Genomic DNA, 18,620 nt, shown 5'->3' with positions numbered 1-18,620 from the left:
ACCCAATGCCAGACTTGTCTCCTGTCATTTGTCCAGTCTGGAGAATTTTGTCTAAGGTGTCAGATCCATTGTTTAGCATGCTGACATACTTTGTCATCTCATCCAGTTTGGAATTCAAGAACACTGCTTCAGTCTTTAACTTAGAGATGGTTTCCAAGTGTTCTACCTTCTCATTCTCCAGCTGTGTTATCACTTTCTTCTGACTTTCAACTTGTTGACACACTTCTTCACTTCTGTGACACAACTTTCTGTAGGTAGTGGCTAACTCATCAAAGGTAACTTCATCATCACTTGAGTCTTCATCAGAACCCCATCTTCCAGTCAATGCAGTCACAAGAGTTGCAGACTCTTCTGTTTCATTTTCATTTGACCAAGTAGCAACAATACTCTTCTTCTGTTTCTTAAGGTAGGTTCCACATTCAGCTCTAATGTGTCCATACCCATCACATTCATGGCACTTAACTTCTTTTCCTTCTTTGGACTTTTCATCAGATCTTGTTCTTCTTCCAGCATTATTGGACTTACTGATGTCAGATGAGATGTTCTTGACATTGGACTTAGACCTTACATCCATCTTTTTCAGAAGTTTGTTAAACTGTCTCCCCAGTAATGCTACATCATTTTCCAGATCTTCATCAGTATCTTGACCACTTTCTTCATCTTTCTCTTCAGTGTTTGACATGAAGGCTATGCTTTTGACTTTCTTTTCAGATCCATCACACATTCCCATCTCAAATGTTTGGAGGGATCCAATTAGCTCATCAACTCTCATATTGGAAATGTCTGGAGACTCTTCTATGGCTGTCACTTTCATGGCAAATCTCTTAGGAAGTGACCTGAGTATTTTCCTCACTAGCTTTTCATCTGACATCTTCTCACCCAGGGCTCCCGAGGCATTAGCAATTTCAAGGATATTCATATGAAATTCATGAATATTTTCATCTTCTTTCATCCTCAAATTTTCAAACTTGGTAGTGAGCAGCTGCAATCTAGACATCTTCAGTCTAGAGGTGCCTTCATGAGTGGTTTTGAGAATGTTCCAAGCATCTTTAGCCACCTCACAGTTGTTTACCAATCTGAAGATGTTCTTATCTACTCCATTGAATATAGCATTCAATGCTTTAGAGTTCCCAAGAGCTAGATAATCCTCCTCCTTGGTCCATTGTTCCTCAGCCTTCTTGTCAGTTGTAGCTTTTTCTTCCTTAGTAATAACTGGATGTTCCCAGCCTGTTAAAACAGCCTTCCAAGCTTTATTATCCAAAGATTTTAGGAAGGTTACCATTTGAGGTTTCCAGTAATCATAGTTGGATCCATCCAAAATAGGTGGTCTGTGAACAGATCCTCCGTCTCTATCCATAGTACCAGAAAGTAACGTCCCTAGATCTCACCTAGAACTAGAGCAGGAGGCCTGCTCTGATACCAATTGAAATTCTGGTATCAAATATGAGATGTCGAAGGTAATGTCACAACACTAATATCTGAACAATACAAACAGGATAAAAGATAAAGAATAGTAATGCAAGAGACACAAGCAATTGTTAACCCAGTTCGGTGCAAACTCACCTACGTCTGGGGGCTACCAAGCCAAGAAGGAAATCCACTAAACAGAATCAGTTCAAAGACTCTCAGTAAACAACTTCAAATTACAGTTTTTTCACCTAATCTCTACCCGTGTGACTTCTACCTAAGAACTCTTAGATATGAGATCCTACTCACTCCCCCTCAATCACAACAGTGATATAAAACAAGAATTACAATGAAAAGAAGACACTCCTCAAAGACACATACTTGATCTTACTTAAAAGCTTCAATCAAGTAAACACACACTCATGCTTCAAAGCTTAGAGTGGACAAATTACAACTCAAAAATCAGTCCAATTCAATCATCTATGGATGAATGAATGGCTTACAATTCACACGACCACACAAGACTAAAACCCTTATTCTCTCTCAATATTTCGTTCGTTATTTCTTGTGTCTAAAACCAGGTTTTCCATGTCCTTTATATAGAAGCATTTGGCTGGGCTTGGACATCATAAAACCATAAAACTATTTTCCATTCATATCTTCTCATGACAACTAATTATATCTTGTTGGAAAATAATTCAATCTGGTTGTAATTACTAATTGAGAGCGCGTTCAATCATCTCCTCAATCAAACATAGATTAGCATAAAAAATGCAATCACATAATACATAACATTCAGACTGAATATTCTGTACACAAATGTCATTACATCGGGTCTGACATCTCAGTAAAATCCTGCATATTCACATTTTAAACATCATGCAGGTACATGTTATCTTATGTCAAGACAACCCTTATGACAACTTGTGAACACTCTAAGTTTTACCAAAATTACTGCCAACACATAGCACCAACATTATACATATGATGTAGACCAAAAATAAAATAAAACTTACGAAAAATTAAAAATGGTCACACAAAATTGGGGTATGACAGCTGCCCCTATTTAATTACCTTGAACCAGAAAGTATGAATGACAACAGTCTTCAAACATTCATGGTGGAAGATAATTAAATACGAAAAGATCCGAATTTTGTCCTTTGAAATGCAAGGAATAAATAAAGAAAGAAGATGCAGTGAGAAATACAATATGAAAAATTATTAGAAGGTAAATGAAACAATCAAGACTCTCTGGGAATTATCAGAACAGTATCTTGGACGTCATGGTCGGCATAATCCAACAATGGAATGATACCTCAACTGTGTCCAAGACTTTTTGAAAATTAGCAGAAAAGTGTCTTGAACTGAACACGCAATATTCTATGGGGATCAACGGAGCAGTATCTTACATGATATAATCGAGATATTCCAACAAGGGAATTATACCTCAGTCGTATCTAAGATTCTCCGAGGATACTAGAGCAGTACCTAAAAACAAATGAGATTTTTCATATCAATGATGCAGTATCTCAAATAGATAGATGAGATTCTTCAAATAAATGAAGCAGTATCTCAAATAGATAAATGAGATTCTTCAAATAAATGAAGCAGTATCTCAAACAGATAAATGATATTCTTCAAATAAATGAAGCAGTATCTCAAACAGATAAATGAGATTCTTTAGATAAATGAAGCAGTACCTCAAACAGAGAAAATGAGATTCTATGAATCAACGAAGCAACATCTTATATGATATAATTAAGATATTCCAACAAGGGAATGATACCTTAATTGAATCTAAGACTCTTCGAGAACGCTAGAGCAGTATCTCTAAAAATGGATGAGACTCTACATATCAATGAAGCAGTATCTCGAACAAATAAATGAGATTCTTCAGATAAATGAAGCAGTATCTCAAATGTTCGTTTGTTGGGGAAAATACTTTAGAAAAGATTCCAATTGGAGGAAATTTATTGGAAAAGCTCTGCAGGGGAGAATCTCATAAGAGACTTTTATGGTAACCTCTGCTTGGGGAGCAATGATAGCAAAGATGCTGAGGGATATTGTTATCAATCACAAAATTTGAAGAATGACCTGCTGGGGGATAAATCCAAGAGCACATGCAGGGTGATAACTTTATTCAGAAATGAGGAATGTTCAGGGTACATATGATTGCCCCTGGATCCTGATATTTTGGTGTAATTTTTGTATGATGTTCCACTTTGAGTGGCAACATTATGCACGAGATGATGCATGAGAGGTATGCAAGTATGCAATTGTTGGGGGTATTTAGGATGTGTATGTAGGAATGAATTTTTTTTTTATTTTGTTGAAATGATTGTGTTTTTTTTGAATTTTCTGTTTGGCAGGAAAACCATTTATGAATGATTCATATGATGCATGTGGGAATACAAATGGGTAATTGGATATTTTTGTAGGATTTTTATTTTGTTTCCAATGATATATTGTTGGGGAATATCATCATCAAAGGGTTGACGGAAAATAATTTGTCATCGTCAAAGGGTTGCCGGGAACAAGTAAAGGATGACATCACCAAAGGGTTGGTGGAAAAGGAATTATATGTAGTATCATCGTCAAAGGGTTGACGAAAAGAAACTTCACTATGGAGTGGCATCATCAAAAGGTTGATGGAAATGTATTTGTCATCGTCAAAGGGTTGACGGAAAAAGATTGTCATCATCATAGGGCTGATGGAAAAGAAATTATATATGTAATATCATCGTCAAAGGGTTGACGTAATATAATTGTCATCATCAGAGGGCTGATGGAAAAGAGTTTGTCATCGTCAAAGGGTTGACGGAAAGAAAAAGTCAGGTTATGTCCTCATCAAAGGGTTGATGGGAAGGATTTATTATGTTATGTATGCATATGATGCATGTTAATGAGAATTTCTCATTTTTGTGAGAGAGATTTTTGATATGCAACTTCCTTATTTGGAAGGAAAGTCATGTGTGTTTATTGTATGCAGTGCATGTGGTAATACAAGATGAGTGTTGGTTATTTTTTGGATTGGCCTCCCTCTTTCGAAGACGAGACTTTTTGGGTACCAATGTTGATTGGATTTGAGTTTATGAAGATGCCAGCAAAGTGGTCTTTTTATTTTTGGTAGTTGCCAATATGGATTGGACTTTTGGTTGGTGAGAGGTTTTGACTTCCCGACACTCGATCTTTTGACGATGTAATGATTGCAGGATAAATATGGACGCTCTTGATGCCCCAAGTTTGATCCTTCACTCATAGACTGTGTGTTTCTTCTTGAGGGAAACTCTACTTCTTTGTCTGGTATGCCTTGATGGCTTGCAAATGAGCGTAGCGACGTAATTAATGCATGATGATTGTGCTTTTGCTCTGCCCCAAGGCTCTTTGCAACGCGTTTGTCCCGACTTGTAGGGTCTTTGAAGGAATTCACCTTTTGAAAGGAAACCCTGAGAATAGTTATGCCATGGCTTGAACCAATTTTTCCCCAGCGTGTGAATCTTTCAGTAGTTTGCCCCTGATTGAGATTTTGAAAGGCTTATCCCAGATTGACTGAGTATGTTGTAATAATTTGCCTCCTTGATCAACTGATGCTTGAAGGTTTGTCTTTTGACTGACCAATTCATGGTTATTGGATGCAATGCCCCTAATCCATAAGGTTAAGAGGTGTTCTTGCTTCGGGTCAGTACTGACAAATGATCAAGTTCTTCTCTGATTTCTTCTTGTTGGAATCTTCTTGATGTTAAGTATTGACTTGCAATTAAAATTGTTTATTTAATCAATGGTAATTTTAATGCGATATTTATGCAGGTTTGAGAAATCATTTATTGAGGTGATGTGATAGTGTGTGACGAATGAACCATTAGTTCTAACGTATTGCTGATTTAGCTAGTGTGTGAAAGATACAACGAGAATGTGATGCCAATATAGGTGACTAGCAAACATTTAGGAGTTAGTTCACACAACCTTGTTGTAGTATGCTTTTAGAATAAACCCTACTTCAATTAGGTCTTTTAAGGGTTGTAACGTGGCTTGGTTCATGGTTATTGAAACAAAGGATGTAAGGCTCAAATTTTGTTTTAACCCACCCATTCTTCACGATGATCTCCAATCCTATGCTCAGTTAATTCAACATACACATTCGTCTTTTTTGAAGGTGTAAGGATTAAGATGGTGATTCAAGGTCTCTTGAAATGGCAGCCACCTTATTTCATTTTTTGGATGTCTATGACCCTTTGATTTTGGTATGGTGGTCAATAAATCTTGTTTTTCTTTTGTTGAGGGTTTCCATTGCCTCTTTTGATTTTTGTTTTGATCCCTAACTTTTGCCTGGACCATTTTTTGAAGTCTTAGTCCATCGGGATTGCCCCTTAGTTTTTGCCTAAGTCGCCTTTGGGGTATCGACTTAGCAGGCTTTTTCTTTGATGAATTGTGATTGCCAAGTCATTGGTCATTCAACAAAAACCAAAATAACTTTTGTATTTTTCAAGGGTCCTTCGACACTTCAGGATGTGTGCGAAGAATGGCATGTAGTTGATCCGCAGGCGGGATGTTTCTCCTTGTAATTTGAATGCGTAGTCAGATTAACTGAACACTACCCTTCCCCAGGTTAAATGTAAGGGTTCATAGATCCGAAAGAAACTCCTACTTCTAGGCTCGAAGTGGTTGACTAGGGATTAACTCCTTATCTCTCCAGTGTTTGGGGATTCGAAATAATGATTGTACATCATCAATAAGATTTTATCTGAAAGCATACAATCAACAATTATGGGTATTTTGTTTTTGTCATCCTCCCTTCAATCTTTGCTAAAACAAACAATTTGATAAGTGAATGGGAGAAATATTTTTTATATCAATGGAAAAGATGAGTGAATACGAAATGATTCGTTCAAAACATGCATAATTATTTCATTAATATTACCATTAAAGGAAATCAACAATACTTGAAAACAGATAAGTACTTTATCATGCAAAGAAAAATACACATGAAATGATAGAAATATCCAAATGGTTGCCAGTGCAGAGGAAGCTTTCTCGTGTCTGGTTCAATGCTGGGCTAGCTTCATTCAGAGTAGTGGTAGTTCTGCTCATTGAGACTAGCATGATAATCATCTTCCGATCTATTCTCAGAAATCTCTTCCACAGTTTGGGCTGATGGACCCGCATAGCTAGGCGAAGAAATATTGTTGATGTGAAGGCCTCGAGGTGCAAATGAGAACATTTTGGAATCAAGCAGAGTTTGTACCTTGCTCTTGAGCACCTTACAGTCTTCAGTTGAATGCCCATGTGCCCCGGCATGGAAGTCACATCCGGCGTTGGCATTAAAACCTAGTGGATATGGAGGACTTACTGGTTTTAGCTCCTTTGGCACTATCAGTCCTCTCTCAATCAAATACGGAAGTACTTGGATACATGGCATTGGAAGCGGATCGATGTGTCTTTCTAGCTTTCTTGGCCTTTGTTGAGTATGTTGACGTTGTCGATGTGGAACATCCTGCCGTTTATATGGCTGCTGAGATGGGATCTGCCGTTGATACTGAGGAGATCCTTGATTTGCAGGATACTGACCATACGAAGAGGATGATCTCTGATATGGAGCTTGTGGGGTTTCCCAAACTGCATTAATTTCAGCCTCTTCTTCCTTTTGGAAAATGGCAATAGATTCACCCTCAATGCTCTGGCTATTTAAAGCGCATTGAATTCTTCCACTTTTAATGCCATGCTCGATGCGTTCTCCAATTGACACCAAATGAGCGAAGTCTGATGCTGCACTGCTAATCATCCTTTTGAAGTAAGGACTTTGCAAGGCATCCCTGAATAATTCCATTAATTCTTTGTCCAAGAGTGGTGGTTCAACGCGAGCCGTTAACTCTATCCATCTTTGGGCATACCCTCTGAAGGATTCATTGCTCTCTTTAGATAAGGCTCCTAGCTGCATGTGATCAGGAGCTATGTCTAAATTGTATTTGTATTGCTTCAAGAAGGCGCTAGCTAGGTCCAACCATGACTGAACATGATTCCTTTCTAACTTCATGTACCAACTCAATGATGCCCCAGTCAAATTGTCCTGAAAACAGTGAATCATTAGCTTATCATCGTGGGTATGAGAGGTCATTTTTCGATAAAACATCACCAAATGGTTCTTTGGACAGCCATCCCATTTGTACTTCTCAAATTTTGGTACTTTGAGTTTTGGGGGTATAACCAGGCCAGGTACCAAACACATGCCTAAGGCATTCAGTTCAACAATATCTCTTCCTTCTATGGCCTTGAGTCTTTTCTCTAGCACGCGACATCTTTTAGCAATCTCATCATCTTGTGGTTGTTCAGTATTAACCACTAGGCTGTTTCCATGGGAATCAGGCACGGAGAATGCAAAGATGTGATACTCAACAACATCATGAGAAGAGGAATATCGAACAATATGACGTTCTTGCACAACATAGTTATCAAGTGGGGTTTGCACAGGCCGAGGCTGAGTGAGATCATTTATTGGAGCTAGAATAACATTCTCAACGACTGCAGTCTGCTGAATGTTGTCTTCCCTCTTTGCTAAAGCTATCATAGCCTCAACAAGTTGGTCTAACTGGTTTTTCATCGAGTCGACATCTCCTCTTAATGCAACATGACTTTGCTCCAATGGATCCATGGTCTTCCAAGAGCTACTTCAAGGCTGATATGAGTGTCGAGAAATCAACTGCAGGTTATGGACGAAGGATGGATGAGTTTTTTTTGTATATATTTTTTTGGTGAAAATGATATAAAATGTATGATGATGAATGCAAATGCAATGATATGTGTATGAATGTAGTGACATGTTTAGGATCACAGGTTCAAAATGTTCTTAGACGGATCAGAATAACGGGTAAATGACGGGTATCTCTGATTAATGTAACCCCATGGGTAAGCTCTATAGTTGGTAGGTTCCTAGATTCACAAATATTTCTTGAGGATGTCACTGCCGTGACGAAGACTCATCGGATAATAATATCCTTAAGAAGATCTCGTCTAGTTGAGGGCTTCGTATTATCCCAACAAGGAAGGCTCCATGGGGATTCTACTACACAAATCTCGAGTCCAAGGTTCTAACAAGGTTCTCAGAGTCATAGATCGAGGTTGGAAATATTACTGTAAGATAATAATACGTCCAAATGATCTCATCTGATTGGGGCTTTTGTATTAACCCAACAAGTCTGAAAATTCGTAGGTTAATACTACATAACCGCTGAATAGAGTGGGTTAAAAGGTCCCTAGAGTCATTGATCCAACTTGAAAATACTATCGTCATGACGAAAACTCGTCGGACAATAATATCTTAAGAGAATCTCCTCTAGGCGGGGTCTTCGTATCATCCCAACAAGGAAGACTCCTTTTGGGCGTCCACTACGCAACCACCAACTTAAACTTCTGGTTTTTCTCAGACTCGGGTAGAGAGCCTATCTAACAACGTGCTAATAACCAGAGAGTCCCCAATAGCAATAATGAGAACAAACAACAGATTACAAATAAAAGTTATACCATAGGATAAAGAAAATAGAATAGAGAAAATTTAAACAAAGCTAACATTCATCACAAATCAAAATAAATTAGTCTTGACTCTCTCTTGGTTGGAGCATGTTCCCCAACAGAGTCTCCATCTGTCGCATCTCGAAAAATGTGATTCCTCGCGACGGTCGCGGGAAAAATTATGTTCGAACAGAGTCGCCACCGAACTTTATTTATTCCGATGAAGGAATAAGGAAATATCGATAAAACCTTTGGAAAATAGAATAATGGTCGTCGCAACCATATTCGGGTTCGGGAGTCGATTACGCAAGAGGAATGTATTAACACCCCTCACGTCCGTTGTACTCAACGGGAACCTTTTAGTTCAATTTTGCGAGTTAAATGTTAACTTATGTTGTTTGTTTTCTTCGAGTAATAATATAATTGAATAGAGATGGATGGGAACCTCAGAAGGGGGAAAAGGGAGGTTTTTTATTAGTGTGCTCGCCAAGATCTCTCAATCTCGTGCCTACGTATCCTTATGGTGCAATAAGGAAGTCAGAGCATTCGTAGTTCGGGGAAATACGGTTGGTTGGTGTCTTTTAGTGAACAACTGTTTAGATCGCGTTCTAAAGGCTAAACGTTGGCTTGTCTACTCTCGGCGGAGGCTTAAGCACTAGTTTGTTGTGCGCATTAGAAAGGATTAAACAATGTTCTTTCTGGAAAGAGTTTTGGTCACACGGGGGTGACAAGTTGGGTTAATATGTTTGATGTTTTATTGGTTGGTTTCGATCGCACATGGGCGGAAAAAGATAGGTTTGTTGTGTTAAGATATTTTTGATTGGATGACGATTACTCGGATAGTCGAGTAAGACAACTCGTATCCTAATAGTCGAGAAAGGGAATAGAAGACTCTAGACCACTTTCTTTTTCATCCTTGATTATAAAAGGATTTAATGATGACTAAGGTGTTTTGAATGGATGACGAATACCCGGATAGCCGAGTAAGACAATTCATATCCTAATAATCGGGAAAGGGAATAGAAAACTCTAGACCGCTTTCTTTTTCATCTGAGCAATTATGAAAATAGGTTTACGTATGGTTGACGTATTCTAGAATGAACGACAAGTACTTGAATGGCTGAGTAAGACAACTCATATCCAAGCATTTGAGAAGAGGAATTCAAAATTCAAGACCATCTCCCTTTTCGTATAGTTTATTATGGAATGATTTGATTAATTTGTGGTTTAAGGTTTTTAAAGAAACGACGATTGTCTAGCTGGCCGAGTAAGAAAACTCGTATTCAAACAATCGAGGAGAGGAGTTAAAGGCTTAAAACCATCCCTTTTTCATTTCATTATTATGAAAATAATTTGATTGTGCTTAGGCGAGTTAGAAATAACAGTTATCTGACTAACTGAGTAAGAGAACTCGTATTCGAATAATCGAGGAGAGGAGTTGAAAACTCAAAACCATCCCCCTTTTTCATTTCTAGATAAAAAGGTGTTTAATCGGAGTTAGGTATTTTTAAATTAATTTGAATAAAAATACTCGATGTTGGATCGAGGTTTTAAATTTGTATTTGCGGATGAATCGGATTTTATTTAGTGAATCAATCATCTACTTGATTTATTAAAATCAAATGGGTCTCATTGTAAGAAGGCCCAAGAGTAAGCTGTGTGAGGTTGATGGCGATGCTTTAAAAGCGATTGACTTACAAAGGTGTTTGAAAAATTGGCTCGATTGAATCGAGAATTGTGTGATCTTAATGGTTTTATCATGGTTTTGAATTGATGATGAAATTGAATGGCATCGAGTTTGTATTATGAAAAAATGATGAAATTGTGATAGTGTGAGAAATCGGTCAACTTTTAATTATCAAAATTAATTGATTAAAATTCGGTTAAGTTGTCTAATTAAGGTAATTAAAAGTAGTTATCCAAAATTATTTGATCAAAAAATTAATATAATCAAAGAACTAAGTTAATTAAATTTAGTTAACAAAATCATCTAACTTAATAAAAACCTTAATTAATTAAATTTAATAAACAATGATTTTGAATGAAAATAATCGAATTAAATCGGCCACCATGTGCTCATAAGCCGGTTTGTACGAAATGACAACTTGATTAATGTCATCCGCAAGATCATAAAACGGTGAGAATATCGTATTGTTGTATAAACACCTTAGTGACATAAAATTATCGATACCATGCAAAATCCGATTTTAGCACAATGGAATTAAAAAACCAATTTATTTACGACATATTGTAACAGTCCATCAAAACAGAATGATAATTTATACACATATGTCATTTTGGTTAACACATATTAATCTTAAAATAGCATAAAATTGTTTTAGTCAAATATACAATAGCTATCTATTTATAAATAAATACATAACCAATTTTTAATCCATAAAAAAAAACTAAATTAATATTAGAAATTATTTTTAAATGGATAAAAGACAAAGTTGAAAGCATAACAGGTGGAGAAGAATTTAGTTACAATATTGTTTCTCGTATAGCCTTCCACTCTTTTCTCTACATTTGATCTACTTAAATGCCCCTTTATGTTTAAGATTTTTCCGACAAAACCGATGGGCTACCATAGCAATATCAGTACGAATCGTTATCATATAATTGACACAAAACAATCAACGATAACATAGAGGCCATACTCAAAATAATTCTACAACCTGTTACCGAAATTTCTAGCAAAAGCATCTCCATCTAAAACAAAATCCTACAGCCTCCTAATTGAAACAGAAACGACAAGCGAATTTATTTAATGTTCAGGGCTATCATTTAACCGTAACATGAAAAAACCCCCAAAAGAACGCAAACACGGATCGATAAAGAACAAATAAGCAAGAACATCAACCACACCTTATCGAAAGCAATTGAGAAGGAAAAGTTATGAACCAACTGACAAAGCTGATGAACACTATTCAGTACAAGCTTGTTAACAATCCATCCACTCCTCTTCGCACTTGAATTTGAATTGTGCTTGTCCTACTTGTGCCTCAAATCCCAATCGTAAACTGCCGTGGCATTGGTGTCTTCACGGAGTCACGACGTACGGTTGAACGAAAGCATTTTGGTGGTTATTCATGTTAGATCAGAGGTGTAGCGTTGAAGGGTTGATGTCGTCGGCATCAGTGTGGGGGACAGTCGAAGGAGGAGATTTGTGAAGTTGATGGAGGTTCGTGTGTAGTCGCGGAGTTTGGTTTTGAGGGTTTCGCGGCGGTGGTTCGGTGAAGGTTAAGGAAGAAGAAGAAAGTTTATTGAAGGTTTTGCGACGCGGTGATGTAGGGGATTCGTGACGGAAACCGCGGCGAGGTTGTGCAAGACGGTGGTTGAAGGTGAGGACGAACACAGTTGTTCGTGGAGGTTTAGACGGTGAATGGATTTATGAGGGTGTGGTGGTTTTATGGAATTGCCGTGTGAAGGAGGAAGTAAAGAGGGTTTCCGGTGGTGTTGATGAATGGAGAAGAAGAGGTTCCACCTTTTCGTTCTCCTCTTTCTTTTATTTTTATTTTTTTACTGAGAGAGTATGTGAGTGGGTTCAAATGAGTCTTTTGTCAAGAGGAAAATCCCCCTTATATTTATTCTTCCTTGCTTTTAATGAGTAGAGAGAGATAAAATGATTTTTAGTGGAGTGTATTAGTGGATTTTCTAGCTTCTTTTTCCTTTTTTATTGCCATTTGTTACCATTAGCAGAGAGAGTGTCGTGGAGAGGTATTGGTGTGTGGCCCCCCTTCCCTATTACGTGAAAGAGACCTCCTCGCATACAACTGGACATTTTTATTTGTCTGCTAGTGGACCGTTGGGTGAGAGTCCTGGGAGTCACGTGCCTTTCTTCAATAAGTACCTCCATTATTTCCTTTGACCAATAGAACACTACCACATGTCCCAGATTTGAGAGAATGAATCCAAAATCTCTTCCTAATATACGTTTTCTCTTATTCTATTTCTTTTTTGCTTAATTAATTAATTTACTTTTATTTGATTGGTTAGAAAGGAAATGCAAGGATAGCTAATGAGGAATATTTATTAATCGTGGTCTGACGATCACAATTAATTCAAAGAAACTCACCAAGAAGCACATATTCTTTAAATAAATTAAAATGCCTATAATGCCCTTTTTAAATGATCCAATCGATTTAAAACAATTTAAATTAATTGAATCAAATAACAATTCCAACTTCTAAAATAAGTATGATGAAAATAAAATAAGGACATGGAATATTCTATTTATTTTTTCTGAATATTTTGACGAAAGAACAAAATTAAAACGACTAAAACTGAATAAATGTCGAGCGAAAACTTGCTCGAAAAATTAAACTGAATACACTAAAATGATCAACACGAGATATACTTATTGAAAAAATACAGCGTTTCTTTTAATTTTGAAATTAATTTTGATCGGTTGAAAGGCTCAGGTGAGTCAAAATGCGACTGAAAAAGTCGTCAAAATATATAACGAGTACACCAGTTTAAACTACGCGAACCGTAAATTAATAATACTGGCGTCTGCAAGTTTAATTTCGAAACTTTTTACCCGTTGATTTTGCACGTACTTGAGGAATGATTTAACCAACTTGTTTGTATTTTTCAATAATTTATTCCGACTGATATCTTTAGGTATTATTCATGATGAAATTCATGCCATGCTATACATATGATGCAGACCAAAAATAAAATCAAACTTACGAAAAATTAAAAATGGTCGGACAAAATTGGGGTATGACAAATGCATGTTAGATATATGGTATTATGAACCATACTCCTAAAATATACCACACTTAAAAGAATATGCAAAAGGGATGGACCTAATCTCATCCACACTTATGTTGATTTTGCAATCGACTAGCCTTAGGATATATAGATATCATAGGTCCATGAAATGAATGAGAAGAGAATGAGATTGAGATGAAGAGGGAGGGGAAATGGAATCAACACAAATTGGTCAAAGGAGGACTTTTATCAAATTAAAATCATTCATTCATTTTGGGAGATGAAATGTATATTTCATCAATCCCCTAAATCCAACGATTTTAACTCAACAAAGTCAAATCAACCTTGACCAAGGCCCAACAACACAAGTCAATATCAAAAGCTCAACACAATTTATTTTGCATTTAAACAAATAAAATTAATTAAATAATGCATTAAATTAAATTATGGTTGGTCAAAATCCTAAAAACCTTATCAAAACACCAAATAAATAACCATGTGATTTATCATAGGTCAAACAAGGTCAAAGGACCTTGGAGAAAAAAATTCATTAATTTTGGAAACTTAAAACTATTTTTAAACAATTAAAAATAATCACAAAAACATTAAATCATGAAAAATATTTATAATGATCCAAAAAATAATTTATATTCAAAATATGAAAGAGGAATTTATTTAAATTTTTTTGGTGTAACTCTCTTATTTTTTGGATCAATATTAAAATTAATATGAATTAATGAAAATAAACCAAATAAAATGAAAAATCAGAAAATAGGAAAAACATGGACCACTTGATCTCCCTCATTAATTGAGGTGGCAGATCAAGTGGCTGCTAGCGCGCGTTCCATGGTGGACACAAGTCAAAGCGTTGTATGGATGGTATGCAAAACCAAGGCACGAGATTAAAACATTTGAAAAGGATCCTATGGTTCAGATGAGTGCCAGCACACTGTCGGAGCCAAAGCTCCGGTCTCCTTCTCCGGTGAGCTTCACCGGACTGGTTCACTCACAACCATCACCAAAATTAAAAAGAAGGACATGAATTTAAAGTAAAAATGCTCAGGAGCTCGAATCTGGCCTCAATTTCTCCTAACTCCAAGTATATTGAAAGATACAAGGAGTTGAATTTTGAGGTGTATGATCTGAGTTGCTTTGATTTGACCTCAAAGCAACTCAATCTTGTTGCCTACATTGGTAGGACTTCAGACAACCAAAGATCAAGAAGAATTATGTAGAATTGAGTGAGAATCGAAGAGATGAAAATTTCTGGAAAATACCTTCAATGTAGGTTTGTATTCAATCGATCTTGCTCTTGCTTGCTATTGCTCTTGCACAGGATACTTGATGGAGTGGAATTGGATGAACAAAAGGCACATGACTCTTGGAGTTTCGAATCTCAAAACAGTGGACATTCAAACTCAATTTCCAATGGAAATTCTCAAGATTATCCTTTGAATAAGAGGGTTTGAAGGTTGGGAATCGAAGTTGGCGCGCAGGGTCCCTAATTCTGATGGCAAGGGGTTCTATTTATAGCCATATGGATTGATATTTGCACACTTGAAATAAGGATCCAAAAACAGCAATGGACATTGCATGGGTGCATGGGCGTGTGATAGACCCATGTAATCACTCCTTATGGTCCATAATTGAGTACAAACAATGCTGAAGTCATGTTGGAAATCTATGCAATTGTGCATGAAAGTTTCAAGCTCACTTATGCCAAATGATGATCTAATGTTCAAGCCATGTTCAGGTCACTCATATCCTGTCCAAATGGGGTGAAATTGGACTTTTTGGAAAGGTTAGATCAAGAGGAACAACTTTCATGTTGAACAGTTTTTCATTTGAATCTTGGATCATGATGAATTTTGAGGTGGAAGTTGGGAAAATCAAACATGTCAAAAAAAATTCTGAGTGTCAAGCCATATGTTCACTTATTCCACCTTGGCTAACTTTTTATGTGAGCTTCAAATGAGAAATGTTCCTTCAACAAAATTGTAGCTCTCTCAAATTCCTTCAAAATGGTCACAAAGTTGACCTTATTTGGATTTAATATCAAGTAGTTATGCATTTTTGAAGTTGGGAAAATCACTTGTTCAATGACATTGGTCCAAAATGACCTATAATGTATCCTCATATCACATGCAAATAAAAGTTGAATTTTCTCTTCTTCCAAACATAAAAGTTGAAGTAGACATCTTGAATTTGATTGTGCAACTTGTAAATATTTCATCTCATAAAAATTGAGCAAGTTATGGCCTTGGGAAGTTGACCTCTAAATTAGGGTTTAGACAAAATGACCTATAATCTTTCACCATAAAAAATAACTTTCCAAGAAAAACTAGCTCTAGACCTGAAAATGAAAGTTGTTTTTTATATCATTTAGAGTAACTGTTCTTTTGGAATAAGTTTCATATGACAAAAATTGTAGGAGATAGGGTCTAGGGAACCCTAGTTTTGATCAGATGAATTCCTCTGGTCAACCACCATGAACCAACTTGCTAGCTTGACATTATCTTGACTTTTGGGACTAATGGAGGATCATATATGCATAAGATGATGGAATTTGAAGTATCCCTTGAAATATTTGATCAATTGGTGAAGAAGCTTGTTGAAGAAGTCACATAAGATACCTAGATGAATTAGGGTTTCCAGGGAAAACCAACTCCAAACTCTTGATGATTTCTTGATCAAAATAACATGTAAAGATCATGGGGATTCATATATGATGCTTAGATCCATAGTAGACCAATTCTTGATTGAACTCCTTGCACTAAGGGTCTTATACCCTAGATGTGAGCTTAATAGATCAAAGGTGAGCATGTGCACTACCTACAAAAGAGTTAAACTATAAAATGACACATTTTTTGTATTTTGGTTAGTAAAGATGATAAAATACAAAGTATGATACAATCACATGATGCTTGGTGATCTCTCCTAATACAAACCCAATGAATGAGGGGTAAGGAGGATGCCAAGGTGTGATCCCAATGCCAATGCATATGATGAGATAACATGAGGGATCTTAGGGTCAAAATTGGGGTCTTACAGTCTTTCAAGAGCTACTTCAAGTCCGATGCGAGTGTCGGGAATTCAATTGCGGGTTATGGAAAAAGGATGGGATGAGTTTTTTTGTTTATGAAAATGATATGTAGTTCATGCTGATGAAATGTGAATGCATGAAATTTTGTATTTGGGTATGCAACGAAAATGTAATGCAGGTATAATTAGGATCCAGGATAACATGAGTATCATAGAATAACCTACTAGGTAGGCTCCATATAATGGATAGTTTTAAATTTTCTACCCATAAACCACTCACAGGGTTGGCTCTTAGGTTTTTGATGAGGTTCATAGAGTCACGGATCATGTCCAGAATTTCCTCACAATAATGGGCTAGCCTCATCGTGACAGAGACTCCAAACATATCTACTCTAGGCGGGATTTTTGTATTGTTCGAACGAGGTGTAGACCCCTCGATTCAATACTACATAATCACCGACCTTAGTAACAGGATTCAGGTTAAGGCGAGGTTCCTAGAGTCACAAATCATATTTAAAATTTCCCCACAATAATGGGCTAGCCATATCATGATGGAAATTCCAAACAAATCTACTCTAGGTGGAGTCTTCGTATTGTTCCAACGAGGTGTAGACCCCTCGGTTCAATACTACACAACTTTCAATTCTATGTTTTTCTCGAAGCTCGAGTACAAAGCTTATCTCACAACATGTATCCAAAACCATATATCACCCAATATAGTATCAGAATAAATCACATATAGCATAAATAATACAGTAAGATACAAATAAGCAATATGGAAGAAAGAAACAATGTTTTAACATTCATTGCAAATTAGACTAAATTAGGCTTGACTCTCTCTTGCTTGGAGCAAACAATAGTCCCCAGCAGTGTCGCCATCTGTCGCATCTCGAAAAATACGATCCCTCGCGATGGTCGCGAAAAAAATTAGTTTGAACAGAGTCTCCATCGAACTTTATTTATCCTAATGAAGGAATATGAAAATATCGATAAAACCTTTCAAAAATAGAATAATGGTCGTCGCAACCATATTTAAGTTCGGGAGTCGATTACGCAAGGAGAAGGTATTAACACCCCTCATGTTCGTTGTACTCAACGGGAACCTTTTAGTTTAATTTGCGATTTGAATGTTAGCTTATGTTGTTTGTTTACTTCGACTGATAAAAATATTTAAAAGAGATGGATGAAAACCTCAGAAGAGGGGAAAAGGGAGGTTTTTTATTAGTGTGCTCGCGAAGATCTAGCAATCTCCTGCCTACGTATCCTTATGGTGCAATAAGGAAATCAGAGCATTCATAGTTCGGGGAACTACAGTTTGTTGGTGTTTTTTAATGAACAACTGTTTAGATCGCATTCTAAAGGCTAAATAATGGCTTATCTACTCTCGGCGGGGGCTTAAGCACTAGTTTATTGTGCGCGTTAAAAAGGATTGAACAATGTTCTTTTTTAAAAGAGTTTCGATTGCACAGGGGTGATGAAAGAGGTTTGATAAGTTGGATGTGTTTTAATGAACAAGTGCTTAGATCACATCCTAGCGGTTAAACATTGGCTTGCATGCTCCCGGTGGAGACTTAAACGCTAGTTTGTGTATGCACTAGAAAGGACTAAGCAATGTTCTTTCTAAAAAGATTTAAACTATTGGTCGCACGGGGTGAGAAATTAGGTTTAATATGTTTGGTATTTTGAAGAAGAACGACAAAAGATTGAGCAATATGGTGCACACACGGTTAAACATTGGCTTGCATGCTCGCGGTGGAGACTTAAACGCTAGTTTGTGTATGCACTAGAAAGGATTAAGCAATGTTCTTTCTAAAAAGATTTAAACTATTGGCCACACGGGGCGAGAAATTAGGTTTAATATGTTTGGTATTTTGAAGAAGAACGACAAAAGATTGAGCAATATGGTGCACACCAATCATTCAATCTTTCGAGGAATAACAAGGCGAACG

The sequence above is a fragment of the Lathyrus oleraceus genome, chromosome 7 (genome assembly GCF_024323335.1).
Source record: "Lathyrus oleraceus cultivar Zhongwan6 chromosome 7, CAAS_Psat_ZW6_1.0, whole genome shotgun sequence".
In the NCBI taxonomy this organism is placed as follows: Eukaryota; Viridiplantae; Streptophyta; class Magnoliopsida; order Fabales; family Fabaceae; genus Lathyrus; species Lathyrus oleraceus.
This window is presented reverse-complemented; position numbering follows the sequence as displayed.